The sequence below is a fragment of the Durio zibethinus genome, chromosome 6 (genome assembly GCF_047325235.1).
Source record: "Durio zibethinus cultivar Kanyao isolate XHJ-2024 chromosome 6, ASM4732523v1, whole genome shotgun sequence".
NCBI lineage: Eukaryota > Viridiplantae > Streptophyta > Magnoliopsida > Malvales > Malvaceae > Durio > Durio zibethinus.
In genome coordinates, this window is record NC_143167.1 from 14,808,130 (window position 1) to 14,827,948 (window position 19,819).

Below are 19,819 nucleotides of genomic sequence, written 5' to 3' on the forward strand. Positions count from 1 at the left end.
TTTCTAAAACACATTTCTTTTATTGAAAACATGATATTTTAGTGTGTCAAAAACTAATCATTATTTTTTGAAAAAGATTTGACAAGAAAAAAATGTTGATTTTTTATTTTCAAGCTTTGGTGAGATGCAAAGTTTTTAATGGGTATCGATCCTTTAAAAGGTTATGCATCGTGACTTTTTATTCTGGATGGAACCTTAGAACTCTAAAATTCTTTTAGGGTTTCAAAAGTGGTTATAGCTTTAAACTACCCTTTTTGGGTTTTCACCTTAGAGCTATATTTTCTAACAATGAAGAACTTGGTAAAATCTTGCCAAATAATGGGTATATACAAATTTTCAAGGACATAGTTCTTCAATTCAAGTGTCTATATTTGATTAGAATGGACTTTTCAAGGTATGTAATGTAGGCCAAGGTTCAAGCTTTTGAAAGAATGGATAAATAGGCTCAAAATATATTATTTGGTGTAATTAGGCCAAAGATCTTATGGAGCATTCTCTAGCTGAAAAAGCCATGTGTCTTTCTTTCTTTGCTTTTTCTTTTTTGGGAAGCATTTGACTTTAACTTTAGCATTCTTTTTTCTTAAATTCTATCTCCCTTTTTTACCTGGGATTCTAATTGAAGCCTTAATCACTTTTCATCCTAGACTTTCATCTTTGGCATTTTATTCTTTTTTTTTTCAGGAAACATTCATTCTTGAATTTTATCTCCCTTTTTTACTTTGGATTCTAACTAAAGCTTTATTCACTTTTCACCCCAGACTTTCATCTCTAAGGTGCATGTCTTTCTTTCTTTACTTTTTTTGTGTGAAAATATTTGATTTCAACTTTAACATTCTTGAATTCTATCTCTCTTTTTTTTACTTGAGATTCTAACTAAAGCCTTATTCACTTTTCGCCCCAGACTCTTATATCTGAGGTGCATGTCTTTCTTTCTTTATTTTTTTTATTTTTTTAATGAATGAATCGTATTTAGACAGTGAATGTTCAGACAATCATGAACAACATTCCAAAATTTTTTCTCTTAAAAACTTATTTCATTGATACCCTTGATCCATCTGTGTTCGTTGTACTGGACATTACCCCCTATAAATTGGTATTCTTTTACATCTAAGCCACTTTTTTAGGTTTTAAATTTAGATTCTTTCTTCAAGTCAAATTGCCCTTTTTGGGTTTTCAATCATGAGTCCTCTTTCATTTTTTATTCATCTTTTTTTTTCTCTTTTTTATTGGGAAATATTTGACTTCAACTTTCCTCTTTTTTGAATTCTGTCTTCTTAAGATTCTAATTATTGCTTTATTCACTTTTTACCCTAGGCTCTAATATTCAAATAACACATTAGATGCTCTTAATATTAGACACTTTCCTTGAAGTTAGGCTCTTAAAGATATCCTTATTTTGCTCCTTAGTGTAAAAGATAATCTTTGGCCATGGTTCATTTTGAAATAAGAAAATTTAAAAGGCTTAAATGGGTAGATGCAAAGAATAAAGAAAGATGGCCATTCATCATTTTGACTATGATTACTTAGTTGGAAGAGCAAATTATTTGAAGAAGAGATAAACAATTTTTTTTTTTACTTTTATGTTCTAACCATCGATCATTTTTTCATGATTGATGCCCCATCTTATTTTTCACTTAAGATTCTTATGATGGTGAAAATTAAGTTGTATGGGATATCCTAAATTTGATCACATAGGTCACAAAAAGGTTCATTTTAGTTCCAAACTATCTAGCATTTTTGGAAAAGGTATTTACACATGAAACAAATTATCTTAGGCAAGAAGGAATTTTGTTTCTTTTGGTCAATAAGCCTTAAAATATGGAACATAAGTTACTTGAGAGAAAATGTTCAAGCATTTTTTGTGTCCAAGGTTGTTGAAAGAATATGGATGGTTCAATCATATTGGCAAAGTTTGACACACATTAAGTTACCAATTAAAAATTTGCAAGAGTACCTTGCTTGGTTTTCGAAATTCAAAATGAACTTTTAAAATTGGCCCATTTTGTTCATTGCCCGTATAGAAACTCATCTTTTAGGTACCATGAAAATTTAGTTTCTGAGTCTTAAACTCATGCCACTCAAAATAATGGATCAAAAAGTGATTGGTAAAAAAAATGATTTTTGAATTAAATTCGTTCCAATGATGATTACCAATTGTTTGAAGACTCGCAAGACAATTTTTGGCCTTACTCTCATAATCTAAAAATCAAATTATGTGGGGTTTTTTTATTCGAAATAATCTTTAAACAAAAAATTATCACATTATTTTTCTCAAAATATCTATTTACACAATGTCAGAATATAATACAAAACCCAAACTAAATAAGGAAAACCTCTTTTATTAGCGTCAAAATTCAAATTTAGTGTATCAAAATAGAAATGCCCTCAAAAGTTAATCTTTCGACACCACTAACATTAAATAGAACATGTATAAGATGCATAAATGTGTGAATGCAATAGATGTGCTTTTAAGGTACCTAAAACTTGCAAAAGATTTTCAAGTTAAGCTTTTAACCATCATGTCAAATTTGGTTTTACAACATTATATTTTTAAAAACTTTCTACTTCAACATTGAGTTCACTACACTATACTCAAGATGCTTGATGACTTTAAGAAACTCACAAGCCTCATTTTCTAACACAGGCTAGACCTCTAGGTTTGTTTCTATAGGATTAGGACTTTTTTTCTATTGTGACTTCCTTTCCTTCTTTAGCCTTTCCTTTACTAGCCCTTGCAAGCATTTCAGGAGTATACCAATAACCATTTCTAGTAATTCCTCCTACTCTTATTATATTTGTCTTGAGTTTATCTTTTTTGTTTTCTAAAGTTAATCCATCTATAGACGTTTGAATTTCCACTTCACAGTTATAGTCCAATGGAATTGACCGATCACTCTTGCAAGGAAAAGGACTAGGGACATAAATTGTCATGGCATCCTAGGGAAATGTACTGACTCTTCTATAACTAGTTCTATTTTCTCATCATAAAAGATGGCAAGGGGTTTCAAAATGAAAGGTGCTTCCAATTTATCACTTATCATGTTCACACATCAACATTCTCTTTAACATAAAACTCAATGACCCTTTCATCTATTAACTATTGTAATACCACTTTAAACCCTTGGTAGTCCTGGATCACATGCCCTACATTCTTCCCATGGTAGCAATAATCATGTTCATCATCTAAATTGCTTTTATCATCCACTATTGGAATAGCCATGTTTGTCTTTACTAAACAATCAATTTTTTTTTTCATAAGGGTCTCCACTTCATCGACCCATTTCTTCATTCTTGACCCTTTTTCCATCTAATGCAGCACTAGTATTGCCATCGAAATGGTTAGGGATAGGTTTTTTATGGATATTAGGCTTTGCCTTAAAATTAAATTCAATAAGCCTTCATTTATTAACTCTTGCACCTTATACTTCAAAGCTGTGCAATTTTAAGTAGAATGGCTGGCCACACCATAATGATAATCACATTTAGCATTAGAGTCATACCATTTTGGGTATGGTGACTTTAATGGCACAACAAACTTTGGAGCAATAAGATGGCCCTTCATTATCTGTGAATACAGGCTGGTGTACAACATAAAGAAAAGGTCAAATTGAGGCTTCTCTTTCATTCCTCATGCCTTTTCTTAACTCTTTTTTTTTATTGGTTTTTTTTCTTGCAAATGCTTACTGCTAGTTTTTATTTTCTTCTTCACGTTTAACTACTTTGGCAACTTAGTTTTTTTGTTGTTTGCTTCTTGCCAAGCTTGTCCCCATTTCCTGCTTTTCTTTTGTTCCATTTTTTTTATTTGTACTACTTGCTTCAGTCGTTTGTTTTGCTTTCCTCATAGGCCTCATTGGTTCATGTATTTATTATCCAAAACAACCATCTTTCCTTTTTTCTTTTTTTTTTAATTTTTTCTTCCACAATGTTCGCTTGGTTCTTCTCTTTTTTTCTCTATTTAAGTTTTTTAGTCTCATGTTTGGCATCTACTATCAAGTTTTCCTTAATTTTTTTTACCATTTGTATTAATGTTTCTGCTTCTTTCTTTTTGTTATCACCTATTATTGATTTTTTTACCTTTTTTTTTTCTTTTCTTCAATTTTCGGCTACCTTCTCTAAACTTCAAAAACCTTCATCTTTTTTTTTTTCCAAGAGCCCCCCTCTTTTCATAACTAGCCTTTTTTGTAAAGAAGAAAACCCTTCACAAATCTCTTTTTTGGTGAATATAGGTCCTTAGATCAAATCTCATCCAAGGGCCAAAGTTTCTTTCTCGTTTTCTTTTCCAAGGAGCATTTTTTAGCCATTGGATCAAGATTCAATAAGAAATCTAATGTTCTACATTATTCACTACAAATGTTGGATTTATATAGCCTCTAAACCAAATGAAAAAATCATTTTGCCTTTAGTATACATTTTTGGTACTTAAGCCATTTTCTTATAAATCAATGTTCCCATGCTCATTTTTGAGATTTTAAAACACCAAAATCATGAAATATTATAAAATCAAGATCTACAAGTTTTATGAAAATTCGAGCTTGGGAAGGTCAACTTAAGAAAAATCATAATTTTATTACTTTTGGGGTACTACTGTGATTTTAAATGCACCAAAAATTATGAAATATTATGAAATTACAATCTAAAAAGTTTTATGAAAATTTAAACTCAAGAAGGCTAAATTACGAAAATACCCCTAAAAGGTATTTTGGTAATTTCAATTTCCTAAGTGCAATAAAAATTTTAGTATTTTAAAAATCATCAATTTTAACTTTTGAACCACATTGATTCTAATTAGATTGTGAATTTTGAGAATTAACTCAGGTTCTATCTATTTTAACTAAGTTTTGTGCAATTTTGACTTTATTTGACTAATTTTAAATTTATTGACCATGTTTGACCGAATTTGACCCTAATTGACTTTGGGTCTCCAAGTAGGCTAATTTGTGGGCTCTTTATGGGTTATAAATGGTCCTCATAAGTGGTTGACTTAATGGTCCTATATTAATGGTTTTGGCCAATGTTCACAAATGAGCCCGTGTCAATCATGTTAAAAGTGTTTCAAATAAAATTGGTGTCCAAAGTATTTAGATTTCTATAGAAATTGATTTAGAAAATAGAAAAGTTACCTCTGAAATAGAGATTTTGAAATCATTTGCATTAGAGTAAAGATTCGGGAGAGACAATGTTTCTGTTCTTAGCGTATACAAACTTTAACACAATGATTGAGCTAAAACTAGAGGAAAAAATTAGGGATTTTAAAAAATTAAAGAAAGATTGGTTAGATTGGAAAACAATAGATGAAATTCAAAAAAATGTAGAGAAAATTATGTATACCTAGTTAGAAGCAAATTTTTAGCGAGGAAATCAAAGTTTGCAACAAAAATTGGTAGTCTATAGTAGAGATTGTAGCAGTGCTCATAGCAATCGAGGAGAGATTGAAGAGGGTGGTGAGAGTGAAAGATCGAAGGGATAGAGATTTGAGACTTAGAGTAGAGAGATTTAAGGAAAAAATGATAGCTGTAGAGGAAAGTTATTAAGTCACGTGAAAGAGGCAAAGTTATGTGTGGGTTAAAAGTTATGAACCTTCAGATAAGAGTGTTTTATTAAATGAACCTTTAGATAACCTTTATATAAGAGTGTTTTATTAAGTGAAAGAGAAAAGATTATTATATGTAGGTTAAAAGTGCCTTTAAAAATTAAGCTACTATAGGCAATTTTATTAAGCCAATAAAATAAAAATAAAAATAGAAAATTATTGGCACTTTTATGAACCCTCAAAATTTTATTGCCACTAAAATTAAAAATTTTTGTAGTTCCCACACATAAGCATTTGAGTGAAAATGATAAACACAGAAAGAAAGCTTTAGATGCTTAAATCTCATATAAAGGTTTTTATTCATATTCTCAAGCAACCTATAAAACTTTGATACTTCTCCACTAAGTTGTTGGTTATTAACTGTTATGCTCACCGTAAGTATACAGCTCATACAAGTAATACAAAGTAACCTTAAATATCGTCTCTCAAGGATTGTAGTGGTCATTTAATGCTATGTACTAATATTGAGCACCCTAGCTATATTCAACTATAATTTGAATTAAAAGATGGAATTAACTTTAACCCTAAATAATAACATGAAATTAAGCATGGAACTTAAATTGCTTAAAAATTAGATTGTGATGGAACCTAATGAGTATAAAACTAAACAAGCATGAAAATTAAAGAACTCGAAATTAAATTGCTTGAAAAGTAAATGGTATGCATCAAATTTAAAGAGCAACTTGAAATGTAAATAGTATGGAAATTTAAATAGCATGGAAATTTAAAGAACATAGAAAATAAAAAACATGAAAGTAAAAAATCATGAAACCAAAATTAAAATAGCATGAGCATAATTGAAACTCAACAATTTGTACAAGAACTTAACAACATAAAAATGAAGGCAAGTAAACTTGGAAATTAAAAAGAAAGTACATGAACAATCAAACTTAAAGAACATAGAATGGAAATAAAAAAAATAGCAAGTAAATAGAATTTAAAGAGCCTAAACATTAGAACTGAAATGCATCAAAATAGAAATTACAAGTTAGTATCAAAGTATCTTTAAATTAAATCCAAGAAAAATAGAAATCAATAGATTCAAGTAGAATTGTACCCAATAGGTGATATTTCAACATAATAGATACATCTCTTCATCTTGCTTAAACAAAGATGAAAATTAAAGAAAAATAAAAGCAAAACCAAGTAAAGAAAAACTAGAAACAAAAATGTAAATGGAAGTTTCATTCTCTTTTCAAAGTGTTTTGCTTTCAAAAATTGTATGTAAAACAAGTTAACAAGGAGGAAAATGTAAATAAAAAGCTAAGGAAATTTCAAAAAAGGCAAATAAGAGGATAAATTATAGAAGATAGCAACCAAACTATGATTGCCAACCAAAAATGGTAGCACTATTTTTCTGTCTACATGGAGAAGGAAATATGGAATTTTACGATCTCCTACATTAAACCTAACTAGCTTACAAGTAGGACAAATTTCAAAGACTGAAGCTTACCAAATTTTTTTAGTTTTTCAAAGGCTTTAGAGAAAAGGACACCAAGGTTGGTTTAATGGGGAGTGGGATTATTTCTTATGAAAGTTTAAGTTATTGATTTAAGAGATTTTGGTTGTACTAGTGCCCCAATTCTTTCTTGGAATGTCTTCTTTTCATGTTTGCCCCCATTTATGACAACTCACATTAATCCTAGAGTCATAAAGCTATTCAAAGGTAGCTAGTGCTATGGCAAACAGCTGGTCATAGTAAAAATGAAGAAAACTAGATGTGAGGTAATCTTATTCTAGATTATAAAAATTCAAAAAGTGTGTTGAGATTGAAATTATAGAGAACAAAAGTTAAAATTAGATAGGTATCTAAATGAGGTTGTTGAGATTGATATTGAAAATTTTGATATTTTAAGGTGGTGGAAAGTGAATAGCTCTAGATTTTCTATCCTTTCATAGTTGGCTCAAGATGATTAACTATTCTTATTTTTGCTATTCCTTGTGATTCTTATTTTTGCTATTCCTTGTGAGTCTACATTTAGTACAAGAGGATATGTTCTTGATTCATTTAGTAATTTTTCCTAACATGGTACAAGCCCTTATGTGTGCTCTAAATTGGATTCAAAATTATCAAACCAAGCTAACATGATGAAAGAGCAACAAGAACTTGAAGATTTTGAAAATGGTATAAATATATTTTCCTATTATTTTTATAAATTAAAAATAATTTATGAATGTCAATCTTGATTCTTTTTTTAGATATATTTGTGATCATAGCATAGTGTACTCTTTGATATTAATGACTTACTTTACATTGAAAGGTAAAATTTTATTTACTTGTAATATAATTGTTATTTTTTATATTACTATTATTTGATTAATAACTCACTTTACATATGCTTTGGCTTTATTGATTACATGGCCAGTTGAAGTAGTTAGTGTTTCTTATCATTTCTGTAAATTACAAAGATAGCCTATGATTTGTGACATTTTTATTGCATTAATTTTATTATTTTTATGCTCATTTTCAGGGCAAATTTTCATATATTTTGGCTTGTTTATTAGGATTTTTTGGCAAAATTACTCCTAAATGCATATTTATTTCATGTGTAGGTACAAATAATAGAATTAAGAAATTTTGGACATTTTTTATACAATTTGGAGGAATTTTTCATGCAGTTTGTGCAAATAGCCTAAACTAGTGTCAATAGGTAAAATTGACACTTAGGGAGTTTTCTTGATTTTTCCTAAATAATTTTTTAGTATTATTTTCATAATTTTTTTTTTAGTGAATTGTAGGATAAAAATATTCATGATATGTTTGAAAATTTTGCAGAAAAAAATATAAAAGAAAGACATACGGATGCTTGACGTTCATGGTGCATGGTGCATGGGATGAGTACCATAATTGTTAGACGTAAAGCAGGTTCAAGTGCACCAAGAAAGTGGCCAATGGGACACCTAAGAGGGCTATAATAGGTTTTTATTTTTGCTTTGTGACTCGTCAAATACAAGTGAAGTTAGCTTGCAAACCTGTTGAAGATGTAAGGAGCCAAAAAGCAAAGCATTAGCGCTTTAGCCATGAAATGCAGAAAAGGGATAAGGCTCTAAGCACCTAGCCAATTGGAGATCTTTCTAGATATTTTAGGACCTAGGCTTATCCCCTTTGCCTATAAATAGGGGTAGAGGGCTCGCCAATTGGAGAGAGTTAGTTTAAGATTTCAAATGTTTTTCTTTTATTTTTTTGCATTTTCTTTCTTGTACTTTTTTTTTGTGCCCTTTAAAATTTCTTAGTTGCATTTTCCCTTTGAATTTCATTGTAATTTTATTGTTTCTTAAGTTTTTTTAAGTGCTCTTTAAGAATCTTTCAATAAAATATACATTTGAGTTCATTTTCTAGCTCAAATCTACTGATTTCTCATTGATACTTAAATATGTTTTTGAATCTTTCTACTTGACCTACATGTGGTTTTTGGATGATATCTCCATAAAATATTGCTTATTTTGTTCAATTTTTTATCATAGTTTCCTAATTCATAGAGCTACAACATATATAAAATTTAGCTTCAAACTCGTGCCATAGCATTCCAGGTCAAGCTTGGAAGTTCTAACTGAATGCAAGTGATAGTTCAATTCTAGTTTTAAGCAACCAATTTGGCATGGACTACTCTCCACTTTGGCTAATTGTTTGCATTCTTTTCTTATTTAGATGTTTGTTTCTACTTGTTACCTTTCTCAGTTTAATTTTGTGCAATTTATTTCATGCTTTTCATTACTACTTGGTTAATTTTCTTTGATGGGTTTTGTTTTTCCAGATTCTACACTGTTTTTGAATTTGAGTTCATTGAGCAAATTTCTTTATTGATTCATATTATTTTCTTATTGATTGAGGTAGTTAACTTGTAGATCTAGGTTGTTTTAGCTCAGTTTTAGTTCATTCCCTCTAGAGAATTGTAAATCTAAATTTTCTTCCATGAATTGTTAGTTTCCAGCATACAAAATCAGTTTTGGTTTTCACTTTTTTTTGTTGAATCTTGCAATTTTTCTTTAGTTTTTATTCTTCAATTTGAAAGCTTTTGATGTTCATTGAATGTTTTTCCGATATACAGCTTGTATCCATTAGTTTTACATGATTTAGTTCCATTTTCCATCAACCTATTTGAATTTCTAGATTTTGGCATTAGCTTTTAGTTTGCACTTTTCATGATAAATCTTGCATGTTTTTTATTATTTGAATTTCATACTTGTCTTTACTATAATCCTTTACTTGATTTTGCAAATTTTGAGCTTTAGTTCATTACCTTGTTGCCATTTAGATTCCATATTAAGTTGCAAGTTACGATTTAGTCTAGGTTGGTTGAGAATTTTCAGTTTTACAATGTTATTTGTATCTTGCATTTTTATCACTTCAAAGTTACGATTTAGTCTAGGTTGGTTGAGAATTTTCAGTTTTACAATGTTATTTGTATCTTGCATTTTTATCACTTCAATTTTACTTCAAATTTGTTTTTTTCATTGATTTAGCTACTATATTTTACATTTTATAGCATGCATTTAATTTATGTTTTGAAAATAGAGATAAAAACAACGTTCTCTTAGTGTTATTTTATTAAAAAGAATCTCTAAATACATAAAGGAATTGATATGTACAAGAACTCACAAAATCAGGACACAACTATCCAAACATAGAAATAAATAAAAGACTAGAAATATAAATCCCAACAAATTAGGAAATTGATCATGATTTGATACATAATCTGTCAACACTACCCATCAAGTTGGAGAATTGATATTCATCATTCTCAGCTTGTCAACAAGAGTCTCAAAGTTTGGTTTATGTAGTTCCTTTGTTAGGATATCTGTTACCTGTTGCTTTGTAGGAACATAAGTCATATAGATCACTTATATATTAATCTTTTCTTTGATAAAATGCCTATCAACTTCCACATGCTTTGTTTAATCATGACGGACTAGATTATAAGCAATACTTATAGCAGCCTTGTTATCATAATATAGTTTCATAGGGTATTTAGCTATCATTTTCAATTTTTTCAAAAGTCTCTTCAGTCAAATAAGTTTACAAGTTCCTTGTGCAATAGCTCTAAATTCTACTTTTGCACTATTTTGAGTAACAAAAAATTGTTTCTTACTCCTCTATTTGACAAGATTATCCTAAACCTTTGTATAATATCCAAAGGTGGATTTTTTGTCTTCAATTGGTCTAGCCTAATTTGCATCTATAAATGCTTTCACATTTCTTTGTTCATTTTTCTCAAACAGCAAGCCCTTACTAGGTGTGGCCCACAAATATCTTAAGATTTGATACATAACTTCAAGATGCTCCTCAAATAGACAGTGCATGTACTAACTTACCACACTAACTAGAAAGGCAATATCGGGTCTTATATGAGACAATAGATCAGCTTTTCAACTACTCATTGATATCTTCCCCTATCTATTGGAATTCTTTATTTCTTTCCAAGTTTTACATTAGGATCTATAGTTGTATCAACTGGTTTATAGCTAAGCATACTAGTTTTCTTCAAAAGATCAACTGTATATTTTTTTCAGGAAACAATAATGTTGTTCTTGCTTCTTTCAACTTCCACCCTAAAAAGTATTTTAGTTGTCAAAGATCTTTAAGTTCAAATTCTTTTTTAAGAGTCTTCTTTAGCCTTTCTATTTTTTCAGTGTCATCACTTATCAATATAATATCATCAACATAAACGATCAAAATAGTGTTTTTTTATATATTGTGAATGTTTGAAAAAAAAGTGTTTGAAAAAAAGAGTATGATCAATTTGTCCTTGGCTAAATCATGTCTCCTTACTAACTTTTCAACGTGATCAATCCAAGCCTTTGGTCATTGTTTTAAACCATAGAGAGACTTTTTTTATTTGCATACCTTTCTACTATCATTTTCTCATTCAAAGCCAAGTGGCAAATCCATATAAACTTTTTTATCTAGCTCCCCATTAAGAAAGGCATTCTTGACATACATTTGGTGTAATGGCTAGTTAAGATTACCAGCTAGTGAAAACAATACCCTTATAGTATTCAATTTAGTAACCGGAGCAAAGGTTTTAGTGTAGTCTACTCTAAAAGTTTGAGTAAATCCCTTTGCAACTAAGTGGGCTTTGTATCTCTCTATTCCATCATCTAAATTATACTTAATAGTAAACACTCGCTTACATCCAACTAGTGTTTTTTCTCTAGGTAACTCCATAATATCCTAAGTCTCATTCCTTTTTAATGCTCTCATCTTTTCAAGTACATCAGCTTCCCATTCTAGGATTTTTAAAGCATTATGAATATTTTATGAGATTTTAATTGCCTTAACCTTTTTTATCATAGTATGAAATGCAGTAGACAAATGACTTTAGGATAGATAATTGGACAATAGATGTTGAATGCATGATCTCACACCTTTTCTAAGTGCTATAGATATGTCTAGATCATCAAGTGAAGTATTCACTGGTGATGGTATGGTAGGCACAATCTTTTCTGATTCAAAATTTACTTACAGATCGGTATTCATTGGTGATGGTGTTGTTAGCTCAGTATTTTTAATTTAGAATTTACTTGTAGATCAAATTTTTAACAATACAACTAGGGCACAAAAGTTTATTCTTCCTGAGGCTGTGATTTATGTCTTGAATAAACATGAAACTTTATTTTTTATTGATGATTAAGCATAGATGAATCTATCCCTGTTTCCAACTTAGCTTTTATTGGTGACACAACATGAATAGTAAATGTTATAGGAAGCAAAATGGAAAAATCCTAAAGCCTATCTTCACCTAGTATCTCTCCCTAAAAAGTTGGTTTTGTATAACAGGGTTGATTTTCAAATAATGTGACATCTAATGAGACAAATGTTTGTTACACCCTTTTTTAGTAGGAAAGATACAATTTATAGCTCTAGGTTCTAATTTCCCATGAGATGGACTTTTGTTATGAACAAAAGATGTGCGACTAAAAACTTTTAGGGGTAAAAAAGTAAATAACCTAGTTTGTGGATATGATTCAAGTAACTTGTTCAATCGTATTTTGAAATTGAGAATTCTACTAGGAAGTTTATTCATCAAGTATGAGCTGTTAAAATAGCTTTCCTCTAAAAAAACTTAGGAATATTATTAGTAAACATTATAGCACGAGCAACTTTTAATAAATGATGATTTTTATGTTTTGCAACCCCATTTTGTTAGGAGGTGTTAACATAAGAACTTTGATGAGAAATCTCATTTTCTTTTAGATAATCACTAAGAATTGAATTGAAATATTCCTTCCCATTTTTTATGTAGAATTGTGCTTGAATCAATTTGTGAAATAGCTGAAATTACCTTAGCATCAGACTTTTCCTTCAATAATTAAACCCAACAAGCTCGTGAGTGATCATCTATAAAAGTTATGAACCACCTAGTTTCAGTTATGTTATTTTCCCATTAAGGTCCCCGAATATCACTATGAACTAAAGAAAAAGGTTTAGAAAATCTATAAGAATGACTAGGATAAGGAACATGAGTATGTTTGGCAAGTTGACAAGTTTCACAATGAAAAAAATGGGCATCATTATTCTTTAAAAAAAAAGAAAAAAAGTTTTTAGATATGGAAAACTAGGATGTCCTAATCTGTTGTGCCATAACATAATTTCAATAGAAACAGAAATAGATTCACCATTTAGAGCCAAAACTTGTTTATTCACTTGTTAAGGATCCTCAAGGTAAAACAAGCCTTCATGTTTCTTAGTATTGCCAATTATCCTCCCCAAAAGTAAATCCTAAAACTCATAATATGAAGGATAGAACTTAGCCACACAATTCAAGTCCTTTGTCAATTTACTAATAGACACTAAATTACTTGCTAAATTAGGAACATGCAAAACTAAAAATAGTGTCATATTAGAAACTTTAATGTTTGCTTTTCCAACAACAGAGGATAGTGATCCATCACCAATACGAATTTTAACGTTTCCAAAACATGGATTATATGTTGAAAAAAATTCATGACATCCAGTCATATGATCAAACAACCTAGAATCTATAGTCTAAAACCTTTTAGAATATGATTTTGCACCCAAAGCAAAGAGATAGTTACCCTTTTGTACAATTATGCACTTTGTAGTAAATGCAATAATTGGTTCAAAAATCATCTTTGATCTATTCTCTCAAGAGGCACCAATTATGGCTATTTTGGCCATTAGAAAAGAAAAAGCAAGAACAAACCTTGCTTTGAATACCATAAAAATAGAGATAAAAAAATGTTCTCTCATTGCTATTTGATTAAAACAATCCCCAAATATATAGAGGAATTGATATGTACAAGAACCCATAAAAGCAAGACACAATCATCCAAACATAAGAACAAATAAAAGACTACAAATATAAATTACAATAAATTAAGAAATTGATCCTGATTTGGTATCCCAACAAATCAGGAAATTGATCTTGATTTGACAATTAATCTGTCAACATGTTCTTGTTCATTTTCTCATTTACTTAGCTTTATATTTTTTATGCTTTATTCACTTTTATTTTCATAATTAATTTTCATGCTTATTTTTTGATTGAACCAACTTTAAAAGGGTATAGAGATAAAACGTATTTGGTCTGGAAATTTCTTTAGCTAATCCTCGTGGGATCAACAACTTGATTTTTTTGTTACTATTATTACTTGTACGGCCTATGCATTTACAGTTTTGTCCAATCACATTTGTGCAAAGAAAATGAAGCATAATGGATTTTTGGCTTTTTCCCCTACAACAAACCCTTATTTTCACTACAGGTGGATATCATGACAGCATGAATCTTTCTTAGGGTAAAAAGCATAATGATGTGTTTGGATGAGATATTTGGAGGAAGAATTTCATTTCAATCAAAGTTTTTAAAAATTCAAAAATGAATCTATTTGTTTGGCTGAAAATAAGAGAAATTTTAAAATTTAGGTGAAATTTCAAGATGCAATTTGAAGTGATTAAATTTCCTCTTGAAATTTCACCTAAATAAGTGGTTTTTCAAAATTCCTCTAAATTTGTTCTTTCTTTATTGCACATGACACACCATAAAATATAAAACTAAAAAAAATTATTTTATTTACTATAATATATTTTTTAATTTTTTATATTATTAATAATATCTATAATTTTTTACTAACCTAATGATATACATATTGTACATTTTATTCATACATATATTTTTTATCTTTAATATTATTATTCTTCTTTTATAATTATTTTTTATCGAATTCTGATAGACTAAATTTCTTTGGAATAAATATTTATCTAAATAAAATAAGTACAAATGATAATATTTTGAAATGATGCATTGTGACATGCATCTATTTCAAATTTCTTAAAATTTTCAAAATTCTCCATTCAAAGACACTCTAAGTGATGAGCTTTTAGATGAAGCTAGAGAAGGCAAGTGAGTGAGTTCAATCAAATTTGGGTTAGACTATTTTGGGTTGAATCATTTTGGTTAAGGAAAAATCAAAACATTTTAGTTTCGATCAAGTCGGGTCTGGGTCAAGGAATAATCGAATCATTTCAGGCTACAATCTTTTCAATTTTAGATCAACTCGAGTCAAGAAAAGCTGGATCATTTTGGATTTAAGGAAATTCGAGTTAGGTCAATTCGTGTTCATATCATTTTGATCTCAGATTTTTTGAATTAGATCTTTGAATTATTGGGTTTCAATACTTTGATTATTCATATTTAATTTGTTACCTTTTAAAATCAAATAAATATAATTAAGTTATATAAAAATTAAAATGTCAAAGTTAAATAACTAAAAGTATTTTGCTAATAATATGAAATTGGGTTATATTTAAATATAAAATTAACACTGTTTATGATAAAAAAAAATTATTAATGAGTTTTTATTAGCTATATTTAATATTTATTTTTAATATTTTATTTATTAATTATTAATTTAATATTAGTGACTTATATTGATATTTTCATACAATTATATTTATCTACTTATTAGTATGAATTGAAAATGAGAACCAACTAACTAATTTAAAGAAAACTCACCATCATTGGCAAAAAAAAATTACCATTAAAGTCATCACCAAAGAGTACAATAATATAAAAAATGTACCTTTAATATTGATTATTTAATTGATATAACGGTACAATCTTAAAATTTTAAACTTTTTTAAAATATCAATATTAATTAGACATAATATTAACCTAATTTAAATAATTGATATTTTCAATAGTAAATAGCATAAATATACAATGAAAAATGAAGATAATAATTACCTATTATCTATTGCTGTAGGTATGGCATGACATGACTTCACTTTGGTTGGTTTGGTTTAGTTTTTAATTTTTAAGTTATAAAATTTGATTTTGAATGTTAATTATGTATATAAAAAAAACAATATAATTATAATTGTATACATACAAATTATACTGTATAATTTTTAAACTTTGTTCATAAGAAAATTTAAAATATTAATTTTTAATACAACTAATCTTAATACCAATTACTTAATACAACTATTATATTAATAATTAAAATAAATAAATATAATTTTATTACTCTACCTCTAAATTATATTTTGTTTAAAGTTAACAATTAATTTTTATATGTTGTTACTTATTAGTAAAACATTAATAAAATTTTATATACCAATTTAATTAATTAATTGAACACTTTTCAACTTTTGTATTTTCTTTCCCCTTAAATATGAAAATATAAAATTTTAATAATTTTAATTTAATTTTTTCCTAAATTTAAAGTTGAATCATTTTGGTTTCAAGTTGATTTGTGTTTGAATTAATTTGAATTCAAATCAATTCAAATTCAAATCAAATGATTTACATCAATTTAAATTTCAGTTAACTTAGATTCAAATAAATTTGGATTGATCACATTAGTTTTTATTACCTCTAGATGGAGGCATTAGATGATTCTTATGTTTTATGAAACATTTATTTTTAATGTTAGCAGTTTGAATGATATTTTAAGTTTAATGTTGTTAGGATTTTTAATTTAACATTTAAATATTTAAATATTTTGTTTGATGATTTTATTTAATTTATTTGAATTATTAAATATTAATAGCTTAAAATATAATATAACTTTATTACATGCTATATTTTAGTTAACTTAAAAATTAATCAAATTAAATTCGATCGATTAATAAATTTTATTCTGTTAACGAAAATAAAATTAATATATAGTTATATTTTGAGTAATTTAATTTAAAATTAATCGAATTTTTTTTTATGATTCAAATAAGAAAATGCTTGATAAAAATAAAATGAGAGTACAGGTGATTCTAATTGCTCATAAGACTCTCTTGTCAGAATCATACTTGGTCAAAGACCTTAACCTCACTAAGAAATTAACCTTCTTCTCTCCATTGGACCCTTCTTTCCTTTTCTTCCCGTTTCCGCCAACCTTCAAAGGAGGTGAGTCCCACGGTTCTGGCGACCCCACAGCTAACGCACTCTCCGGAGACCTAGTCATCAATATCTCGTCGTAGTCAGCCCCATCACCGCCTTGATTATACTGCGTCTGCAACTGCAACTGCATGGCAGACACCACCTCTTTCATCGCCACTTCAGCATTCCATCTGTTCCTCAACAACACCTCCGCTATCTGAGCTGGAGTTAAGGAACCGCCAGAGCTTATGTAACTCTCCACCGCTTGAAACAGGGGGTGGTAGTCGAGGTTGAGATAGTTCATAGCCAGGACCTTGAAGGCATGCATCACACACCTTCCCAGGCTGACATGCACATCCATGCGACCGCACCTAACCAGAGCAGGATCCACATTGTCCCTGTGGTTGGTGGTGAAAACTATGATTCTTTCCTCTCCGCAACAAGACCACAAACCATCAGTGAAGTTCAATAGCCCTGATAAGGTCACTCTGCTATTCTCCTGATAATCATTTCCCTTCATCGCTACTGGTGGCTGCGGCCGTGAACGTGATGATCTCTTTGACAGTCTGTCCATCGTTAGATCAACAGAACAATCTATGTCCTCGATCACTATGATGGAACGATTGGTAGTCTGGATCAGCAGAGCTCTTAACTCAGAGTTGTCTGTCACTTTGGTGAGCTCCAAATCATACACGTCGTAACAAAGATAGTTTGCCATTGCTGCGATCAAGCTTGACTTGCCAGACCCAGGAGGCCCATAGAGCAAGTATCCTCGTTTCCATGCACGTCCGATTCTGTGGTAAAATTCTTTCCCGCTTGCAAAAGCTGTGAGGTCTTCCGTTATTTGTTTCTTCAGTTCTGGCTCAAGGGCCAGTGTGTCAAATGAGGAGGGATGACGGAATGGCACGGATACCCAGCCTGACTCATACGACCCATGCCGATTGTTGGTGAAAAGCCTCCTTTCACGTGACACACGTTCAAATTCCTCAGCAGTTGAACTAACGTGATCAAGGTAGGACTTGAGGAGGGTCTGGCGGTGGCTCTTGGGGAGCTTGAGAGTGAAGCTGCGTTTCTCCTCTAGCGAGTCCTGCACCGTCTCCACATGATGAGTCCATGAGAGGCTGTGGCCATTGAAGGTGTCGTGGATGGTGTGGTTGGGAGCCACAGTGAAGGAGATGCAATTTGCGGACTTGGAGCGAGAGAGTGTGAGACGCCGGCAGGTGGCAGAAGGGTTGACAGAGTTGAGGTAGAGGTTGGCATGGCGATAAAGGTCGTTGGGATCGACGCCGCAGTAGCCATTGAATTCGGGGATCTCGAAGTAGGAGTAAGGGGTGAAGAGGTCTTGGAGGGACTCGTAGAAGGAGTGGAGGAGGGAGAGAAGATGCGAGGGCAAGATGTTCTGAAGGACCGTGAGGAGTCCGAGGAATGACCACATCTGTGACAATATCTCCATCTTAATTTGGTGGCTTCTTTGAATGATTATTTAGCCTTATCTGGAGTTTGTTTCTAGTCTTCTAGTGCGTTTCTTTATTTAATGGAGAATATAAAAGCATGAGTTCTATAATATCTATAGATATAGTTGGGATAAGGGAAGAGCATATGAATTGGAAGCTTGAAGGTTTTGTTTTTCGAGTGTCGATGGTGAGTTCTGATTTTAGTACTTAAGCTGTGTTTGAGGGTTCAGTGAAAAAAGATACTGAGTGGGTAAAATGCTTGCAGTGGTCGAGGCACTGCGCATCCAAACCTCCCGGCGCTGGGTTCAAGGTTAAAGACAAAAAGGGAAAAAGAGGGCTTGGGGAGAGCTAAAGACACTGTTTGGCATTGAAAAAGAAGCGGTAAAGATAAAGTTAAAGGTGAAGCCCACCACTCTTCTTTAATTTGCTTTTGTTAAGCCCCCATCTCTTCTTTTTCGTAGTGTGATAGAATTGCTTTGCAAATCGCCTTTATCTTTCTCTTTCTCTTCTAAATTATAATTAAGGTTCTCATGGGTTACAAAATATCTTAGAATATTAGTTCCTATGATCATATTTGATGCATAGGATTATAGATAAGATAAAATAATAATAATTTTATATTATATTTAGTTTGTATTTAAATGAAGAGATATGATTATAAGAAGGATTAATCATTTTTATTGGTATAAGATGATTCAATCATCTCAAAGTGGAGAGAATTATTTTTAATCCATGAAATTAAACTTACATATTCTATTATATCTTTAAAAATTATATCAATAATTGAAATTATATAAAATTTAAAAAAAAATAATTTTAATCAATAAATAAATTATCTTATTTTAATCTTGCACATATTAAACACAATATAAGATGATATTATTTAATATAATCTTATTCATAATATTATTTTATTTTATTTTATTATAATTTTGTATACCAAATATATCCTATAAGAACGAGATTGATATAATTTGATCTATATGCAACGCAACCACATCCGGTTGATGATCATTGTAAATTTGCTTGTAACTAAAATATTAAAAATATAAATGCAGCATTGAATTCTTTCTTTTTTGGTACTTTTTATTGTATTTAAATAAATTTTTAATCTTTAATTTATATTCAAATAAATTTTTATTTCAAATAAAAAGTTGATTTTTATTACAATTAATTGCAATTGGTCGTTTTCTCTCTACATAGAAAGTGACGTGGCATAGTGACATGATTGAAAATGGAAAAAAATATATTTCTTAAAAAAAAATTTTAATTTCTATTAAAAGTTAAAGTTTATTTGGATACTAAATAAAATAAAAAATTTATTTATATTTAAATTAAAATGCACGAATTTATTTAAATATATTAAAACTTTACAAACTTACTTATGCTTAGTTTGGATTTCATCATAGCCATGGCATGATGCGATTAAGCATATTTTT

At 29.7% G+C, this 19,819-nt stretch overlaps 1 pseudogene; it reads right to left on the reverse strand.

Annotated features, from left to right (window-relative positions):
• Nucleotides 1-16,763: 16,763 nt before the first annotated feature.
• Nucleotides 16,764-19,031, reverse strand: LOC111285968 (AAA-ATPase At4g25835 pseudogene; annotated as a pseudogene).
• Nucleotides 19,032-19,819: the final 788 nt, after the last annotated feature.